The sequence below is a fragment of the Anguilla anguilla genome, chromosome 3 (genome assembly GCF_013347855.1).
Source record: "Anguilla anguilla isolate fAngAng1 chromosome 3, fAngAng1.pri, whole genome shotgun sequence".
In the NCBI taxonomy this organism is placed as follows: Eukaryota; Metazoa; Chordata; class Actinopteri; order Anguilliformes; family Anguillidae; genus Anguilla; species Anguilla anguilla.
The window spans coordinates 44,982,245-44,992,702 of NC_049203.1; the positions used below are offsets into that span (position 1 = coordinate 44,982,245).

General features: G+C 41.3%; 1 pseudogene; it reads right to left on the reverse strand.

Moving 5' to 3' along the window:
• Positions 1-6,358: 6,358 nt before the first annotated feature.
• LOC118223201 lies at positions 6,359-10,143 on the reverse strand (annotated as a pseudogene).
• Positions 10,144-10,458: the final 315 nt, after the last annotated feature.

Genomic DNA, 10,458 nt, shown 5'->3' on the forward strand with positions numbered 1-10,458 from the left:
ATGCTGAATTTAAGCATATAATTTTTCAGCCACCCACAGCCTTTTCCTCTTGAGTTGTTGTTGAAGTTGGCTAGTTATATCACAATGTGATGCAAAAAAACATGACACAGGATCCTTGTATTTTTGGAAATTCTCAGTATCTTGTGACATCAATGACTCTTTATATTTTAAAGCCAGCATTGCACATACTGTATATTTCATATATCCAGGTAATAACAAACATTGGTTTCCCACACATCGACTACCCCCCTTCATTTTTGCCAGCTTCTCAGAACAAATATCTCAGCTAACAGTTTCTTGACAATATTCTGCCACTGCCATAAAGGGGCATATAGTCTCCAGCTGTTTCCTAGCAACATCTGCTGCAGGTGCTGAAGACGCCAGATGCACAAATAAACAATACTCATAACCAGACAAGGTCTAATGTTTGTTTTTTTAGCTATCTCCCTGTCTGTATCATATAACATTACAAAGTTAGATAACTTGATTTGTGTATTAATTAAAATAATCAATTCCACCCAAAACAATCATGGTAATATCATGGTGTTGACAATCCTTAAAAATAGGAGTTTTGGCACTCTTACCTAGGTCATGACAGGGCTTTCCAGCAAAACAACTGCCACTTTTCAAAATAGTACTGGATCATATGAGGCTTAATTTCCAAAACAATGTGTTCACCATTTGGAATATACATGGGCAGGTTTAAAAAAAAAAAAAAACCTGCTAAAATGTTACATTAATCCAAAATATATTATAATATTGAAACCACTGGCTTGAATTGAGCCAAATTTGCGATACAAAGGGTCTAAGCCAAAACTGCCAGTAAATAAGTGTTACAAATTAATGCAGAGCTTTACATAATGGATTACAGTAACTAGTACTGTGGCTGTGTCTCCTGCAATGCAATGCTGCCCAGACTGATTGTATAAGACATATGGCTTTTAATGCAAAAATACAGCTGCATAGTGGATGGCTTCCTTTTAAATGTGAAGTGGTGCTTCTGGAGTGGCCGTTCTGATGCCTCAATCAAAACTACATTAAGGGCTCTGTCTTCAGACCATCAGATAGATGCATTGGTGAAGTGGCATTTTCATCACGGATTTTGACACGTCTGAGCTGTTGGGCAATTCAGTGATGCTTTGTGTTCCGAAGTGGGAGGAGAAGATCTGTTAGGGGTGAGCTAGTAAAGATCAAGCAGCGCATTGCAATTTTGGTGCAGTGTATTGCAGTTTTGGTGTTAGTGTAATCTGTGATTCGCACCAGCGCTGCCCGCCTGCTCTGAACAGGTCTATGACACAAGTCACAGCCCAGAATACGGCAAATTTTTGAGCTTTCCCATGCAGTGTGCACATGATCATGGCCTATTCAAAAGCCAATCATTGGTTTTTGTCGATCATATCTGTCCTGTTAGATATAAATCCACCAAGCAAAAAAAAAAAAAAAAAACCAAGGAAAAACAAAACAATCATGCATTGAGTGGGAAATACTGTCTGGATAGTTTGTAGGCTATACATTCAAAATGAAAAGTAGTAATATAGTAGAAAAATAGTAATTTTAAATGTCCAGGAAACTGAAATCTGTGAATTCATTGCTGATGTGTTGTTTTGCTACCTTTTTTTGCATTCATAAATTGGCTTGCTTTCCCCCATGGCTAAATGTCAGATTTTCAGTGGGTGGGGTTAACTGGGTACATGTTACATAACAAAAATGCTAAGCCCAGTGAAATCCCTTCAACATGTAATATGTAAATTATGCTCTTGCCACTGTTTCGTGCAGCTGTTTTGTGCATTGCCCCTTCTCTGGAAACAATATGCTTTTTTCTTTTCCTGAAAATGAAGAGACCCGCAAGCAATGGGTTTTATTTCTAGAGCCCACGGGTACTGCAATAAACTTTATAGTTAGAGTCTAACGTTAGTGTACAGAAGCTCAGTATTACAATATTATTACACTTGAATGATCTTCAGGCTTAACTATAGGATAGTAAAGTCTAGTTTATGTTGCTTTCTTTCTTTCTGTCTAGTAGCATAATGTTACTGCATGGGACAATCTGCTCTAATCTAGGAAAAAGAAACTGTTTACATATTAACATTCATTTCTGTAAGACATGAGTGCAGGATACATGGCCACACTCTTCTAGTCTGCTGAACTGGTCATGATAATCAAATAGTGTTCACAACAATTTAATGGTTATATTTGGGTTGGAAACTTGACAGAAGTATTAAAAATCAATTGTCACTTCTGGGGAATAGAGCCACAATTTGAATCTAGTTTCCTGGCCCTTTAACTACAGGATTAATGAGAATTTAAAACTGGGCCATGATAATTATACATTTAGGTAACATTTCAATTAAAATAAATTTATCTTAAGAGATTCATTCAGACTCAATGACAGCCCTACTCTATACCTCTCGTACAAGAACATAGGTTTCCTCATGGGAGAAGCCTCTTATAATGAGTATATCCTTGTCTACCACTGCAGTGACAGACTCCAGAAACTGGCAGTATGCCAGGACACAAAGCACATGGTTCTTAAACAGAATGGGAATATGTAATTTGATTGGCCATGATTGAATCCAGTTGCATTACACCCGCCAATAATACATTAACAACCTAATCCAGCCCATTTTCCACCTGCGTTGCATGCTTTGAGCTGTGCGCTGCTTGCCTCTGGTCATAGAAATACAAACATTCATTAGCCACGCCCAGTGTTCCCATGTGCTACCCCATTGACTGCGCCCATGCACCGTATGCCATTGAACCAGAAAATAGAGCCCTAAATTAGATTTTTTATCCCGAGTAATTTGCAATATAGTTGAAACAGAAGTGCATTCATCTTATTCATTTCAACAATAGTGCTAAACCTGGCAAACAACATTTCGAGACGAGCAAGTACAGATTCAAAATCACTGAAGCAGAAGTGCAAGTTAACTATGTTAACCAAGAACCAAAGTACAAATTCTGAATGCATACAGCCTACATCCATGATAAACCATAACAATACCATGACCTAAATTAATACGAAAGGAGGGAGTGGGATGTAGGGGAAATAGGAGCTGTAAAACGCAGGCTGAAGAGGCAGGTATTCAGTCCATGCTGGAAGATAACCAGTGATTCTATGGTCCTAACCACTTTGGGAAGCTTTTTCTACCACTGTACGTCCAGGGCAGACCATCATTGTGAACCAGAGAAGGGTGCCACATAGGGAGGGTCTTGTCATTGGTTAAGCATTTGCTGAGGCTTAGAACTTAAATTAAACTCATAATTTCCTATTTGAAACTATGGTTATTGGTTGAATTGAGTAAATTTGGTTTTAATTATTGCAACACTGGGAACAACAAAGGTTTATTGGAGAATGCTACTTACAGTACCTTCAGAAAATTTTCAACTCCATTGATTATTTCTTGTTTTGTTGTGTTGCTAAGTTGTGTTGTTATATAGTAGTATAACTGAATTTTTATACTACTGTATAAATAACTATGATATCAAAATTGAATTAGGTATTTAGATGTCTTAAGAATTATATTAAAGCCTGAAATTGTATTAACAGCCTAAATTGGTAAGTTATTTATTTTCACAGATTTGGCCTCTTTGGGAGAGTGGCTAGACAGAAGTCACTTCTGTGAGTTTGCCAGAAGCCACTGCATGCTCATGTCTGACATTTTCCAGAAGGCGTCTAAAAGATTCTAAGTTATAAGTTTGTGGCCTTATGGGCCCAGTTGTGAGCTCTTTGACCTGAAAGAAAGATGCTGTTTGGTGTAAATAAAAATAAATTTAAAAAATCTAGGTGACACCATCCCTACCATCCAGTGTGGTGGTGGCAGAATCATGTTATGGAATTGCTTTTCAGCAAGAGGGATTGGTAAGCTGTCTGCTATCAAGTACAAGATGGATGAAACCAAATACAGGCAAAATGCTTGAGGTCAACCTGCTTCAGTCCAAGAGAGATTTAGAGCAAAGATGTGTGTTCCAACAGGACAATGACCCAAAGCACATGGCAAAAACTACAAAGAAAATGGCTTCAAAAAAGCACAGCCAAAGTCCAGACTTAAATCCCATTGAAAATCTCTGGTATGACAAGAAAATTGTTGTCCACCAATGTTGAGCATGTAACCTGGAACAGCTTTAGCAGATTTGCATAGAGAAATGGATAAAAATTACAGAATCTTAATGAGCAAAGCTAATACAGACATACCAAAGAAGACTCATAGCTGTAATTTCTGCCAAAGGCCTAGTATTCACTTTGACTCGTCTTTCATTTTTTTTAGGTTACTGAATAATAAAAAAAATGTTGAAAAATTATATTTTGTTGTGTTGTATTTATTATGTTGGCAAGGGGGAGATAAATAAAATAAAGTAAAGTTAAATGCAGACGAATTGGGAGACCATTTTTGTTGTTTTGGCACTATACAGGCTCTATACTCCAGCACATTTGATTTGTAATAAAACAGTGAATAAGCAGTTACAATGCAGACTGTCAGATTTAATTTGGGGGCATTTACATCCATATTGGGTGATCCATGTAGATTTTAGCTGTTTTTATACATAGTTCCTCCATTTTAGGGGATGACCCTAAACATACTGCTGAAGCAACCAAGTCAACAAAGTTTTTACAAAGTAAATTACCCATCCTGAATACAACTGAACATGCATTTCATTTGCTGAAGACAAGACTGAAGGCGAAATTCCGCAAAAACAAGCAGGAAGATTGCACTACAGGCCTGGCAGAGCAACACCAGGGAACATACCCAGCGTTTGGTGATGTCTATGACTTTAGACAGTCATCAAATGCAACCAGGTACAAAACATGACAACTTTAATTTGTCCCATTCCTTTGGTTCCTATAAAATGGAGGGACTATGTTTAAAGAATAGCTGTAATTCCTACATCGATCACTTGATATGGATATAAATACCCTCAAATTAAAGCTGACAGTATGTACTTTAACATCATATTAATGGTTTTATTTCAAATCCAATATCCTGGAGTACAGATCCAAAACAACAAATCATGCCATTGTTCCAATACCTTTGCATTTAGGTGTATTTCAGTACATTAAAATATTAAGTTATGACTGGAAAAAAAAATTAGATATATATTTAAATAAATACATTTTATGCCCTTAAGTTGCCCCCAGTCTTTAATACTGTAAGAACACAATGGTATATTCATATTAATTTGCAGATGTAGGAATTGCAAGGAATGAAAAGATACTTCCTGTTCAGTTTTCTGAAACTGCAGATTCCCATAATGAATTTCTTTTTCCAGAAACATGCAAAAACTTGTGGAAAATGGGGCAGGGGGGAAAGAACTAATTCAAAAATACTGATGTCATCAGTGCAGTGGAAAAGGCTTAATTCGTGCAGGTCTCTAGGGCAACTGCTCTTTATAATTCAGAAGACCTTGTGTTTCAATTGGGCTGTGCAAACTGCAGAGAAGGCTCAAGTAGAATACAATTCAAGTTCAAATCCTGTTCTTTTGCCTGATTTTAAAGATGGAAAGATCACATGAAGTCAGTGGAAGTAGTATGCTATGCTGCTGCCCTTGTTAACTCCTTTCTGATGATATCACACTGTATTCCACTTCTGACCAGTGTGTGAGTACTGTATATGATGTGTTGAAAAAAAGGTGAGAATACTGATGCTTTGGAATTCAGAAAGTTACAAGATTTCAACCTTTCCCACTTATCTCCATATGTATGTCTATTCACCTCAAATCTCAACATTGAATTAACACAATCCTGAATTTTCAACAGAGAGGTTTTTTTTTCTCCCATTACTGCTTTATGTCGTGCCCTCCCCGATTCCCTCACATCCTACGGCCGAGAGAGTACCCGGCCTCCGTAACTGAGCATGCCCACTAGCGATGGGCATTCCAGCTCCTTTCAGTGAGTTGGATCATTTGGCTCAGGTCACTAATATGAACTGGCTCTTTTGGCTTCCAAATGGCTCTTTGTTCAGTAGCACTTCAGTTTTTTTAAGTCAAAGTTAGTTTGACACATAATACAAAACAATTTAAACAAATGTAGAACCAGAAAGATGCTATGTGCATTGGCAGTAGGACCTTTTTATGTATTAAAATGAATTACACAATAAACACAGTGCATAGATTGGACCATCGAAAACAAATTACTCAAACATATAACACTATTGCAACATAACAAAAAAAATACATAAAGTGCAAAACTGCAGCATCCAACTCAAGAACAACTAAACTATCCATTTTTTCTCAGATAATTTCCTTCAGTTATTACTACTACTGTGTTATTTTCTCATAGTGGCTTTATTTTTGGCCTATTTATGTTTATGCATCATTCTTTGACTTAATGGGGACCACAGCATCATACAGCTGTGCACATACATCTGCTGATGCATCTGGACACATCTTCAGTGATGTTCCTGGAATCATCGAGTGTTTCGGGTCTTTCAACATCATACACCCTCCTCCAGGTGACTCAGCCGGGGCTGATCAGACCCCAGCTTGTGTCCAGATGGCTAGCTACTTATGACCCCATGGCTCTCCTCTTTTGAGCCACAGCCATCTTGAAGCCCTCTCTGCCGCATCGGTGGTACTGCAGATGGCTCTCCTCTTCCTCTCTCCCTCGATGCCTAAATTGCTGAAGACTCTGGCTAAAGAACGGGCAGCGAATCCCCTGCATCCAACCTCCACTGGGAGACACCTCGCTCTCCACCCAGCCTGCTGACATTTGCTGACCAGTCCCGTGTACTTGGAGAGCTTCCTTTCAAAGGCCTCTTCCAAGTGATCTTCCCATGGGACTGTCAGCTCCAACAGCACAGTTTGCTTGGTGGACTCAGACACAAGAACAATGTCTGGTCGCAAGGTGGTTGCTGTGATATGGTTGGGGAACTTCAGCTGCCGTTCAAGGTCCACCAACAGTTGCCAGTCCCGTGCAGAGGTGAGGATGCCTGCAGATGTTCTCCTGGTGGGTTTTGGCTGCTCCCCAGCTCTGACAAAGGCGATGGTCTGCTTGGAGGGTCAGAACCGCTTCGCCCACTCAACTCCTGCGCTGATGGCTTCAAGATCATGATCATGCCTCCATCGGTACCGTCCCTCTCCAAGTGCCTTTGTGCAGCAGCTGAGGATGTGCTCCAGGGTTCCTCGCTTGGAGCACAGTGGGCATGCTGTTGACTCTGCTTTGCCCCATGTGTGCAGATTTGATGGGCTTGGAAGTACATCATACACTGCCTGGATGAGAAATTTGATGCGGTGTGGCTCGGCTTACCAAAGCTCAGCCCAGGTCACTTTTCTCTCGACCGCATTTTCCCATCTAGTCCAAGCCCCCTGTTGCTTCATTCCCACCGCCTTGCAGGTTCTTGTCTCCTCCACTGCTACTCTCACCTCCTCCTGAACTAGGCGGTGCCTTTCCTTCCCTCTGATGGTGTTCATTTGGGGAGTTGGAAAGGATCCTAGCCCAGCTCAACCTTGTGTGACCACTCCCACCAGCCTCTTGTGACACAGCCTTGCCTCTGCTTCCTGAGCAGCTTCCTGTGCCCTCCACTTCCTGCCAGTCCTCACTTGGATCCCTGCTTTGGCCACCTTCGGATCACTTGAGGTCCTGTACTATACCACTTCTCTGGCTCTTGTTACCTTGAATTCCTCCTCCAAGGATTTGAAGGGTAGTTGCAGTTTGTTGTGGTGTCCGTAGAGTGCGATGCTGCTCAGGCTCTTTGGCATCCCCAGCCATCTCCTGAGGTGGTTGCTGACCCTCCTCTCTAAGGTCACAACTGTCGTGACTGGAACTGCATAGACGAGGAGGGGCCACAGGATTCTGGGAAGAATGCCATGCTGATACACTCAGGCTTTGAATTTCCCAGGTAGGCCAGACTTGTCCACAGCCTTCAGCCAGCTATCCAACTCGGTGCAGGTCGACTGGATGAATGTTGTGTCCCTGTCCCTGTGAAAGCTGTCAAAAACCTTCCCTAAGCTCTTGACTGGCTTCTCTGCGATGGCTGTGCCTGAAATCTTGAACCAGAACTTGTCCTCCACCTTCCCTTTCCTCAGCACCATAGATCTAGATTTGGCTGGTTTGAAATGCATCCGGGCCTACTCCACCAGCTTTTCGAGCCCCTACAGAATCCACCGGCAGCCTGGGACTGATTCTGTGGTGATTGTGAGGTCACCCATGAACGCCCTGATGGGTGGTTGCCGTTGAGCGGGAATTCATTCTGGGCCCTCTGCACTCCGGTTCAGCAGACTTAGTGAGCATGTTCATAGCTAGGGAGAACAGTGTCACAGAGATAGTGCACCCTGTGAGGATGCCGATCTCCACCTTGTGCCAGCTTGATGTAATTGCTCCTGAAGAGACCCTCATCCTGAAGTTGCTGTAGTAATCAGCAATGAGGTCTCTGATTCTGCTGGGGACGTGATGTTTGGTCAGTGTTAGCTGCACCAGCTTGTGTGGAATGGAGCCATATGCATTTGCCAGGTCGAGCCACAACACTGACAGATTGCCCTTGTTCTCTCTGGCCTCCCTGATGAGCTGTGTCACCACACCTGTGTGCTCCAGACAGCCTGGCATCCCTGAAATACCACCCTTCTGGACTGAAGTGTCGATGTAGGTATTCTTTGCCAGGTAGGTGCACAGCCGCTTGGAAACGGCGCTGAAGAAGACCTTGACGCACAGCAGGGAGATGATGCGGAACTGGTCTATCTGGGTGGAGTTTTCCTCCTTCAGGATCCACACCCCTTCAGCCACTCTCCACTGTTCTGGGATCTTCCCTCTTCTCCAGAAGACTCGCAGGATCTTCCACAGACGCAGCAGGAGTTTGGGACTGTTCTTGTACACTTTGTACGAGGTGCTACTTGGTCCTGGTGCAGAGCTTGCCCTTGCTTTGCAGACTACCTCTCTGACTTCCTTTAGCTGCAGCTCCGACATGTCGAACTGCACATACAGATTAATAGCTTATATTGCGATTTAATTTGGATGATATAATAGGCTATCGAATGTAGACTGTGCTTCTTCGTTCAAGAGCCTTACTTATTCAGCACATACACACCTCTCTTCACACATCTCTCTTTCTGGATGAATATGTACACAGATTTATTTAATAATTAATTCGCTTAGTAATCCAATTTTTTTTGCATTTGATGAGAACCCATAACACTTCAAAGTAGTTTATCCAGTCTATTCAAGGCCACATACATCATAACAAGCAGCGATACAACCAGAGCCTCCTGTTCATGCTCCCTTCCACACAGGAGGGAGTCAGACATTCTTGCTAGATTGGCTCAAGTCTAATTCATTATTATTATTTTATAATTCTAATGGTTAAGTCTATTAGGCTAATATTATTATCAAAGTCAGATGTCATAGGGTTGTCTATCACTTACAATAAAAAGATAAAAAATCACCTGAAAGAGCTGACTCATACGCAAACAACCCACCATTAGATAAAACGCCTTCTCATCCAACTTGACCTGTGAAGCACCCGAAAGTCAGTCTGTACTGTGCATGTCTGCACTGTGAGTGCAAAACAGTCAAGCGCAGCATTAAAGTGAATGAGGAAGATCAGACTTTTGAAGACAAATTCAAAATTACAAGGGCAATTTGAAAATCCATTAACGATCATTATGTTCTGTATGAAAAGCAGATCGAAATCTAACTTATTTGCACTAAGGTCAATTCGCAGTAAATCATTTTATATCTTCTCCAAAATGTATAGTATATTTAGAGCCAAGGCCTAGAAATAAATGTTATTTCATGTTATTACTCTCATAATTAAATTGTCACCACCAATGGAACAAAATTATTTTTAGTAATTAATTAAATTGAATCATAAATGCTTGCGTCGCTGAGCATTCTGTATACTTCTACATCTCCAGAACCTTCATCCTCGGATGCTTTGAAGTGCTTGTGCATCATCTGTCTGGAACAAAGCATTCAGATCATTACTGAGAGCACCCTGCTCCTTACCTCTGCAGCCAACAGCACTAAAGAGGATAAAGATTATGACGTCAGGCCCTCAGTAGCCTCTACCTTACTTGAAATGAAGGGACTAAAAATGGCCAGAGCTGTGCTCTTCTGTCTCTACCTCATCAGCGACACACCAGCTAAGTGATGGTTTCCTACTTACTGATAACATGCAGGCTTTTGATCTGGGCTGTGACGGCTGTAGGTTTAGACATCTTGAGTGATTCAGCTCAGCTTAACCTCCCCATAAAACAGCCTCTGGTAATTCTGAGGACCTGTGCGATCCCAAATCCCAAAGAAGGAAAGATGGTGTGGCGCTGGTCTGGACCATGATGAAAAGTCAGGATTCTATTGAGCCCATGATGGATACCACGGCAATGCTCAGAGATAACATGAGAACTAGAGGAAAACAGGGGTAGCTGAAACCCAATGCTTCAAAACAATTATTACTCTCAACCATTTACTTTACTAATTAATCAATACCAATAGATAAACCTAATTAGTCAACTTTAGATTACACAATTTATACT